We start from the raw sequence: 10888 nt of genomic DNA on the forward strand, positions 1-10888 counted from the left end.
ATTCTGTGAGTTTAGTCTGTAAGTAATTCTGTGAGCTTAGTCTGTAAGTAATTCTGTGAGTTTAGTCTGTAAGTAATTCTATAAGTTTAGTCTGTAAGTATTTCTGTGAGTTTAGTCTGTAAGTAATTCTGTGAGTTTAGTCTGTAAGTAATTCTGTGAGTTTAGTCTGTAAGTAATTCTGTGAGCTTAGTCGGTAAGTAATTCTGTGAGTTTAATCTGTAAGTAATTCTGTAAGTTTAGTCTGTAAGTGATTCTGTGAGCTTAGTCTGTAAGTAATTCTATAAGTTTAGTCTGTAAGTATTTCTGTGAGTTTAGTCTGTAAGTAATTCTGTGAGCTTAGTCTGTAAGTAATTCTGTGAGTTTAGTCTGTAAGTAATTCTGTGAGCTTAGTCTGTAAGTAATTCTGTGAGCTTAGTCTGTAAGTAATTCTGTGAGCTTAGTCTGTAAGTAATTCTGTGAGTTTAGTCTGTAAGTAATTCTGTGAGCTTAGTCGGTAAGTAATTCTGTGAGTTTAATCTGTAAGTAATTCTGTAAGTTTAGTCTGTAAGTAATTCTGTGAGCTTAGTCTGTAAGTAATTCTATAAGTTTAGTCTGTAAGTATTTCTGTGAGTTTAGTCTGTAAGTAATTCTGTGAGTTTAGTCTGTAAGTAATTCTATAAGTTTAGTCTGTAAGTATTTCTGTGAACTTAGTCTGTAAGTAATTCTGTGAACTTAGTCTGTAAGTAATTCTGTGAGTTTAGTCTGTAAGTAATTCTGTGAGCTTAGTCTGTAAGTAATTCTGTGAGTTTAGTCTGTAAGTAATTCTATAAGTTTAGTCTGTAAGTATTTCTGTGAGCTTAGTCTGTAAGTAATTCTGTGAGCTTAGTCTGTAAGTAATTCTGTGAGTTTAGTCTGTAAGTAATTCTATAAGTTTAGTCTGTAAGTATTTCTGTGAGTTTAGTCTGTAAGTAATTCTGTGAGTTTAGTCTGTAAGTAATTCTGTGAGTTTAGTCTGTAAGTAATTCTGTGAGCTTAGTCGGTAAGTAATTCTGTGAGTTTAATCTGTAAGTAATCATGTAAGTTTAGTCTGTAAGTAATTCTGTGAGCTTAGTCTGTAAGTAATTCTATAAGTTTAGTCTGTAAGTATTTCTGTGAGTTTAGTCTGTAAGTAATTCTGTGAGCTTAGTCTGTAAGTAATTCTGTGAGTTTAGTCTGTAAGTAATTCTGTGAGCTTAGTCTGTAAGTAATTCTGTGAGCTTAGTCTGTAAGTAATTCTGTGAGCTTAGTCTGTAAGTAATTCTGTGAGTTTAGTCTGTAAGTAATTCTGTGAGCTTAGTCGGTAGGTAATTCTGTGAGTTTAATCTGTAAGTAATTCTGTAAGTTTAGTCTGTAAGTAATTCTGTGAGCTTAGTCTGTAAGTAATTCTATAAGTTTAGTCTATAAGTATTTCTGTGAGTTTAGTCTGTAAGTAATTCTGTGAGCTTAGTCTGTAAGTAATTCTGTGAGCTTAGTCTGTAAGTAATTCTGTGAGTTTAGTTTGTAAGTAATTCTGTGAGTTTAGTCTGTAAGTAATTCTGTGAGCTTAGTCGGTAAGTAATTCTGTTAGTTTAGTCTGTAAGTAATTCTGTGAGTTTAGTGGGTAAACTACAAGTAAACAATTCAAATTCCTCTTGTCACATAGTTTGCAATATTAATGTAATGTAGTATCAACGATAACGAACTTTTCTTGTTTAATTTGCGCCTCATCTTACCTTGCTTGTTAGCTTGTGCTGATAGTAGGAAACTCTAGCATGCGATGAGCAGGAGAGCATGTCCGTAAATGAAGTGATGGTACCAACGTAGATGAGGATCGAGTTGATACAGGTGGATTAAAGTTAGATCATCTTGTTCAGAGGAAATACAATACAGTGAAAAGATCACCGTAGACTGGTCATTTACTATAGGGCAACAACAAGATACTCACTTACTAAAGATATTGAATAGGAATTTCCAATGTTCTTACACATGTTATTGATACGGTTTCAAATACTGCCAAAATTTAATTGCGTGCGTAAACTAGCATTAAAGCATCAAATCAGGACAGGATACGGATAAACAAGGAGACAACTAGTTTGCTACTAAACAGAATGTATATGTAAACATGTATCATATTGTTGGACCTTAAAGTGGGTGAAAATTTGTGTGTTGACGATATTGTTTATTTAAGTGATGTGAACAGTGATCGTTTGTTGTATACTATAAAAGAGGACCTTGTAAATGTTCGTGGACGCATAATCTGTCCCTGTGTTGTCATCCCATGTAGATGTATGGCGTTGATCACAGTGTCCGAGGAGGACAAACAGCCAGTTTCCTTCTGCATAGGTATTTACCTACAAATCCATCGTATAAAGAAAGGTCCTTTGCTCTGCCGTTTATCACTTACAAGGTATCCATTTATTTTAGGTTTCAATCAAGCTTTGTCATTCAATAGTTTCAATACAAACTGTTTTCGGATAGATAGCGTATCGTATTGCACTAAATAAGGGACTTGTCCAGAGGCTATAATGCGAGAGACGAGATGGAGGTCAAAATGTTTCCACGTCAGTTCTTCATTGTTCCATACTGTCCATAGTGTCTTCGTACTGTTATCGCAAATATTGACCTTTATTGGCACTTAGCGATGATACCTTGTAAAGGGGCTTTATCAATTCATGAGGAGCCTTTTTACTGTTTGCTTAATATTTGCTTAAACCAAGAGTGCTTAGACTTGAATCTTATAGCATAGGCGGCATTTATAGAAAATATTTTGGCCAAAATATATTTCATTAATTAGCAGATTAAGCCGTTCTCAATTTTGGCAATTAACTTATACATTATGATAAACAACCATCTTTGTATGTTACATAAAGACTAGGTAATTGTCACCAATCATTTGCCAGGCACTCATCGGTGAGAACAGATTTAACTTTGGATATCTATTTGTGTTCCAGTCTTTAATTAACAAATTCCATTTCAAATGAACATTGAAATAATCAACTGAAATGCATACCGTTAACTATGAATATAGGAAAGCAGCAATATCCACAGGTCCTATTAAAGAAGAGCCAGGTCGTTACTTTTCTGTAGACAGAACAGTCGAAATCCCGTATGGGTGGACAGAATGATTTTGGCTGGTCCTAGTAAAATCGAAACTCAAGTTCATAACAGTACGATATATATGCTGTATGGTTTTTTTTAATTTCAGATGCAGATATAATACAGACAGTGGCCATGTCTAGACTTGTTACAACCGACTGAAATGACCTATCTTTTTTCTTTTCATTCAATTTTAATAATTTTTTAAGTAGGTTTTTGTATGTCCTAATAGCTGAGCAAATCGGACATATCCATCAGTTCAACAGTACACTCCCAAGCAGACTGGGGTATACACGTGATCTGATTTTATTATATACAGAGTATTATAATTTTCATGTTTTACAAATTGAAGAAAAGTATTCTTGTCCCAATCTATTTAATCATATTAATACAGAACAATAACCCATTACTTGGTATAAAATATTTGAGATCTACGAATAGCACTAACAATCACAATGACTAAAGCGGTGTAGCAAGAAGCATATGCAAATGTAAAGTCATAAATGATGATACTTACAGCATATGAAATGTCTATTGAAATAAAACAACCCAGTCCTCATTCATAATGAATACACAAATTCTTGAAAACTGTAATTTCATTAATGATAATGTCGCTTCAGATCAAGTAGTGAAACACTAGTGATGTACTTACAGGCTTAGTTCGGGGCCGAAGGGTCCAACTTCAACCACAGACGATATTGCCTAAAGAGACAAAATATAACTTGATATTATTGACTGTAGCAGACTTATATATAAGATACATATATTTACATATACATTATATTTATTTTTCTATATCCCCAGCGAGCTGTAATGTGTGTAGTTGAGCAGTCTTCTGACTTTAAGACATAATAAATACAGCAATAGTTGCATTGGTAGTGCGAACAAGAACTAGATATAATTAAAATTATTCTAAATTCATATGTTACTTTAAAATAATAGAAGGTACTACGGACCATCTTAGGATCATTCCAGGCAAAATTGAGCTAAATCCCACTGGTGAAGCATGAGAAGAAGTTTAAAATATTGTGTAATTCACAAAAAAAATATTACGCAATCATCTTATGGATTTGCTGTCATGGAGAATTTTGACAGGACTGATGTTTTATTTTGACAATTGCACTCGTCGAATATGAAATGTATTTCTCTAGCTAGAACACATCCAAAGATCATTCCTGGCAGATTTCCAGAAAATCCCATTGGTAGAAGATCGAGATGTTTGTTGTGTATAATAATGGATGTTACGCAAATCTTGTGTCCCCGAATTGACCAGAAATGAGATGATAGTCACCTTGAATTTTGAAACTACCAAAACTACATTTCAACCCATGTTTAACTCAATAAAATCTAAAAACTGGAACTTGAGAAAAAGTTTAAAGAGTATACGTTTTATTGTTGACAATGACCGGCATATTGGAAACTGGACTTAAAATATTACGTTTCTTGGGCAGGGCCATCTCATGATTATTCCAGACAATTTTCAGCTAAATCCCATGTGGAATCATGTAACAAAATGGCGATTCTAGCTTTCATGTTGATTTGGCCATATCTATTTCAAAAGCACCCGATTCCTCTGATGTAATTTGTAAAGTTTTAGATGTGAATAATTACGTAGAATACATTAAATAATAGGCAACAATCTTTAACAAGTCGATACTTGACAACTTGCGGTGGATGCAGAAAATGGGGAAGTATTTATGGTTTTTGAGCCAACATGTCGATAAATAATGAATTTCTATACAAGCTTTCTGTTTTTCGCATGTTTTCATTTCGTTAAAAAATATGACATTTCAGTCTGGATTTAAATGTTACTCGTACAAACTTATTCTGGAAGGTATCTTCCGAAGCTGGGGTGAACCGTTTAGTATATAAGCCGTTCGATATAATTCGCTCTGCTATTCGAAAATTCATCCAATGTGAAATGGGTTTTACCAGGAGCAAAGGATAAATGAGTGCATGTAACTATCAGACAATTACCTGGGGTATTGTGAAAACGATCACCAAGGCCACTCTCACCATCCACTGTATCCGCCACATCCAAAACTTTGCCACCTGTTGTGTTCTTTCAATTTCAGATATTGATGACATTTATATAATATTTTCTTAAAAGATTTCAAATTGGTATATTTCCCTGCAAAAGAAATACATATCATGAAGAATTGTCAGTATGGGTTTCACTAATCCACTAAATATATTGGATTTCTTTGTTTTTCACTTTTTACTTGGTTGTACATGTAACGAGATGCAGGAAACAAAGCGAAGTGAGATATGATTTCATTGGTTATGGCTCAGGGAATTCGGGAGAAGTGTTTGGTAGTTACTTTTGGACATATAAGACAAAAAGAAAAGAAAGACAATTGTTCGTACCAATTGTCTTACATATTTAGATATTAGTGCTTTTCATTGAATAACAACCAGTAATGCTTAGAGACACAACTAGTAAAGCTCTCATTAGCAAATACGGCAGTCACAATACCAACCAAAGAAATTTTGTCCAGAAACTAATCTTTATATTGTTATAGTTTGTAGTTCACTAATAGTTCTTAAGTGTTTCAGACATTACTAGTGTTAAACCCATTAACACGTAATCACAACCAGCAATCTATATACTGATCCTGAAACATTGGCAATCAGTTCTTGAAAAATACATTCGTATTTCCTTGCCTTGGTCAAGTAAAGAATACATATCATTAACGATAGATAGAAGCTGGTTGGCTGGTGAGTCGCCATGTCTTAAACCTAACTGGAAAGGTGATGATAAGGAATGGCCAAGTATGAATTTAAATTTATTTTCGTACAATTAATAAAAGAGAGTTGGGCCTGTAATTGGTGAGAATAGACTTGTTCTTATTAGGGCTTTTCACTAACTTGTGAAAAGACCTATTGTTTTTGTTATGTTTCTTATTCGGGCTTTTCACTAACTGGTGAAAAAAACTATTGTTTTTGTTATGTTTCTTATTCGGGCTTTTCACTAACTGGTGAAAAGACCTATTGTTTTTGTTATGTTTCTTATTAGGGCTTTTCACTAACTGGTGAAAAAAACTATTGTTTTTGTTATGTTTCTTATTAGGGCTTTTCACTAACTGGTGAAAAGACCTATTGTTTTTGTTATGTTTCTTATTAGGGCTTTTCACTAACTGGTGAAAAGACCTATTGTTTTTGTTATGTTTCTTATTAGGGCTTTTCACTAACTGGTGAAAAGACCTATTGTTTTTGTTATGTTTCTTATTAGGGCTTTTCACTAACTGGTGAAAAAAACTATTGTTTTTGTTATGTTTCTTATTAGGGCTTTTCACTAACTGGTGAAAAGACCTATTGTTTTTGTTATGTTTCTTATTAGGGCTTTTCACTAACTGGTGAAAAGACCTATTGTTTTTGTTATGTTTCTTATTAGGGCTTTTCCCTAACTGGTGAAAAGACCTATTGTTTTTGTTATGTTTCTTATTATTAGGTGAAAAGACCTATTTGTTTTGTTATGTTTCTTATCTTTATTAGGGCTTTTCACCCAAAGGTGAAAAGACCTATTGTTATTGTTATGTTTCTTATTCGGGCTTTTCACTAACTGGTGAAAAAAACTATTGTTTTTGTTATGTTTCTTATTAGGGCTTTTCACTAACTGGTGAAAAGACCTATTGTTTTTGTTATGTTTCTTATTAGGGCTTTTCACTAACTGGTGAAAAGACCTATTGTTTTTGTTATGTTTCTTATTAGGGCTTTTCACTAACTGGTGAAAAGACCTATTGTTTTTGTTATGTTTCTTATTAGGGCTTTTCACTAACTGGTGAAAAGACCTATTGTTTTTGTTATGTTTCTTATTAGGGCTTTTCACTAACTTGTGAAAAAAACTATTGTTTTTGTTATGTTTCTTATTCGGGCTTTTCACTAACTGGTGAAAAGACCTATTGTTTTTGTTATGTTTCTTATTAGGGCTTTTCACTAACTGGTGAAAAAAACTATTGTTTTTGTTATGTTTCTTATTAGGGCTTTTCACTAACTGGTGAAAAAAACTATTGTTTTTGTTATGTTTCTTATTCTTATTAGGGCTTTTCACTAACTGGTGAAAAGACCTATTGTTTTTGTTCAGTTTCTTATTCTTCTTATTCTTCTTTTATTCTTCCGTATTTTGTGGAGTCACTATCTTAGATGAGTGAAAGTTTATAAATAAGGTCTGAAGGTGTTACAGGAACATTTTCAAATAGGTCAAATATCCAATATGGCTGCCATGACGTCATAAGTTAAAAACTTAAAAACGGCAATATCTCGAAAACCATTGATTGTACAGAGTTTGTGCAATAATACTATTTGTAGAGAATTTCCATATCTAACTTTTTCTCATGCCATATTAATACAAAATATGTCAAATAAAAAAGCTCGCTGTGGGGTAAAATTTTCAAAATTTAACAAATTAAAGAACGTCCTTCCGATGAATTTAGTTTTTCCAGTCCTTCTGAAACGTTTACCATTTCCGCTGTACGCCATTTTGAAAATTTTCTTTGATCTTTTAAAAATGCCGGCAAATAGGAAAAACTCGTTCTAGATCAATATTGAGGGGCTATATTTTATCAAATTGTTACTGAGAAGATTTCCCCAAGTGTCTTCTACCATTTAATGATATTTACAAATTCATCGGAAAAACAAAATGGCCGCCATGACGTCATTTCCGGTTTTACCTAAAATGCCGTAACTCAAGAACTGTTTAAGCTAGTGCCCTTTTATTTCATATTATGTAAATTAAAAAAAAAAACCACTTTCCACCAGAAAATACTGGGATCAAAGGACAACTTCTGGTTTTCGGTAAGGGTCAAAGTTCAAAAGTGTTATTTTCAGTTACAAAGTTTGACAAACTTCTTCTCAAGTTCTGCAAAATCTTGAATCTTGATATTTCATGTGTAAGATGTCTGTTTAATTATCTATCAAGTTTGTTAATATAAATGACCTTGCCCAACTTTCAAAGTCACAGGGGTCAATTATGTAAAAATCGTTAAATGGCAATTTCTCCATTTTTAAGCAGCCCAAAGTCTTCAACTTTGGACATAAATATTCTGTGGACATTTCCTGTCGATTGATATAAGAGAAACGTACCTCAAAATTCAACTTCCGGTTTGCGGTAGGGGGTCAATGTTGAGAAGTGCTATCAAGGGTACCAATCTTTGAGAAACTTCTTCTCAAGTTCTGAAAGGCCTAGAGACTCTATATTCCACATATATGAAGCATATGTAACGGGCAACAAAGTTTGATAATATAAATGACCTTGACCCACTTTCAAGGTCACAGAGGTCAATTAACTAAGAGTCTTTAAATGGCAGTTTCTCACTTTCTAGAAGGCACACAATGATGGAAATTAATTATAAACCTTCAGGGGACACGTCCTATTGATTGTCATAAGAAAAACTTTCCTAAAAGTTCAATTTCCGGTTTTCGGTAGGGCACAAATTTCGAAAGAGCTATTTAGGGTACAAATCTTTGAAAAACTTCTTCTCAAGTTCTGGAAGGCCTAGAGGCTTGATGTTTTGCATATAAGAAGCATATGTAACTGGCAACAAAGTTTGATAACATAAATGACCTTGACCCACTTTCAAGGTCACAGATGTCAATTAACTAAAAATCGTTAAATGACAGTTTCTCAATTTCTAGAAGGCATACAATGATGAAAATTAATTATAAACCTTCTGTGGAGTCTTCCTATTGATTGTCCTAAGAAAAACTTCCCTCAAAATGTTAAATATTGGTTTCCGAAAGGGGTCAAATTTCCAATATACAAAATAGGGTACCAGTATTCAACAATCTTCTTGTCAAGTTTCCCTTGGTCCAGAGAACTAATATTTTGGATATATTGATCATCAGATGTTACATTATAAGGCTTGCAAATATGAATAACCTTGACAGACATTCAAGGTCACAGGGGTCATATATGTTTGAACCTTTAAAAAGTGTATTTCTACGTTATTATGTAGTTATATCTCAACGTTTCAAGATTCAAAGTTCATCTTTGGATATGTTGTAGAGATTAACAAACCAGGAAACTTTCTCATATATTGTTATCAGGATAAATGTCAACTTCCGGTCAACTTGTTGCCAAAGAAGTGAAAAGCCTGATTTATTAAAACTTAGATGATAACAAAAGATATCTGAGGCTTCTTTGAGTATGGCGTCAGTGATAGTTATATTTATTGTTAGTAAATGTGCGTTAGTTTTATCGTCAATAAAAGGAATATTTATTTAAGAATCATCGAGTGTAAAATGCGATTTGACTTACCCTAGTCCGCTGCTACTACCCGGATATCAATTAGTTATTTTAGGCTGAGCTAATTTCCTGGTTAAGACCAATTTCGCTATGTCACTTCAAAATTATTTTCTTCCTTTAGTGTTCTTAAACTTATTATAAGCATGAAACTTGCTGTAATCCTAATTCCATACTAAAATTTCAATTAGTCTAACTTTTTCACTAAAGTTGGTAAACTATCGTTCTTGACGAGGGTATTACGAGCGGAAATGAGTCATTATAAAAAAGGATCCGAATCCAGTGTTGAAAAATCAGGAAAATAATTATCTCTGACTGACAATTTCTGTGCAGTATGTCGTAGTTCTAACATTACAGTTGGAAAAAAACTGTTGCTTATAATTTTTTTTTGTTCCGTAACTATGGCAACACAAACATATCAAAGATACCAGCGCTATAGAAATAAATAATTTCCACTCATTAAGGTAAACTCTTTTAGGTTGGGAAGTATTTAAGGTTGTTAATATCAATTTTTAAAATGTGGAATCAGAAAAACTTATTTCCCTATGACCCAAGCATGTTTCAAACAGAATTGGGACAAAATCTAGGCATTTTACTGAAGAATTTTAAAGATTTCATCCTTTTTCCCATATTGGGCCCCACCCCCACCCCTCCCAATCCCGCTGGTCAACACCTACCATTTATACATGATTGATTCCCTTTAATCGAAAGATGTTCTAGACCAATTTTGGACAGAATCTTGTAATTGTATACAGAAGGAAATATTTAACAAGAGGCCCAAGGGGCCTTAACGGTCACTTGAGGAATATATGTCAATAATCTGGGGATTTTAAAATGTTGCAAAAATGTAACAACACTTGTGCAGGACCATGTGTAAAACATCTGTACCAAGTTTGAACATGACCCACCCAATGGTTCTTGAGAGGAAGTCCATAATGTCTTAGCCAAACTGAGGCCAGGGTGGCCATCTTGGATTTTGAATCGCCCCAAAAAGTTAAAACACTTGCCAGGACCTTGTGTAGAACATTCCTACCAAGTTTCCCCTTTTTCCCCCTCCTGGGGCCCCTATTGGGGCCACGCCCTTTTTCTTCGCAAACTTGAAGCGGCTTCCCATGGGGATGCTTTGTGCCAAGTTGGTCAAAATCCATCCACTGGTTCTTGAGAAGAAGTCATTTAATTAAGGTTTTTACATATGGCCCCTTTTACACCCCTTATGGGCCCCAAAGGGGACATAATCACTTTTTTGAACATAATTTCATATGTACTTCACTAAGGGATGCTTTCTACCAAATTTGGTTGAAATCTGTCAAAGTTGAAATTTTGACCCTTTTGAGCGCCCCCTGGCGGGGCCGTTTTTGACCCGATTTTTTTTTTCATTTGCAAACTTTGTAGACCTTGCCATAAGGACCCTAAATATCAAATATGAATTTAATCTGACTGATGGTTCATGAGAAGAAGATTTTTAAAGATTTACCTAATTTTACCCCCTTTATCCCTCCCTGAGGCCCCTATTGGGGCCACGCCCTTTTTCTTCGCAAACTTGAAGCGGCTTCC

The 10888-nt window shown here is 34.0% G+C and overlaps 1 long non-coding RNA gene across 1 annotated transcript; it reads right to left on the reverse strand.

Annotated features, from left to right (window-relative positions):
- Nucleotides 1–3052: 3052 nt before the first annotated feature.
- Nucleotides 3053–9372, reverse strand: LOC132561779 (uncharacterized). Its single transcript, XR_009554723.1, has 4 exons — nucleotides 9350–9372; nucleotides 5071–5224; nucleotides 3746–3795; nucleotides 3053–3134 (listed from the first exon to the last, which is right to left on the reverse strand). It is a non-coding gene; the product is annotated as an uncharacterized LOC132561779 (long non-coding RNA).
- Nucleotides 9373–10888: the final 1516 nt, after the last annotated feature.

This window comes from Ylistrum balloti, unplaced genomic scaffold, assembly GCF_031769215.1.
Source record: "Ylistrum balloti isolate Yb309-2 unplaced genomic scaffold, AGI_CSIRO_Ybal_v1 Utg371276, whole genome shotgun sequence".
In the NCBI taxonomy this organism is placed as follows: domain Eukaryota; kingdom Metazoa; phylum Mollusca; class Bivalvia; order Pectinida; family Pectinidae; genus Ylistrum; species Ylistrum balloti.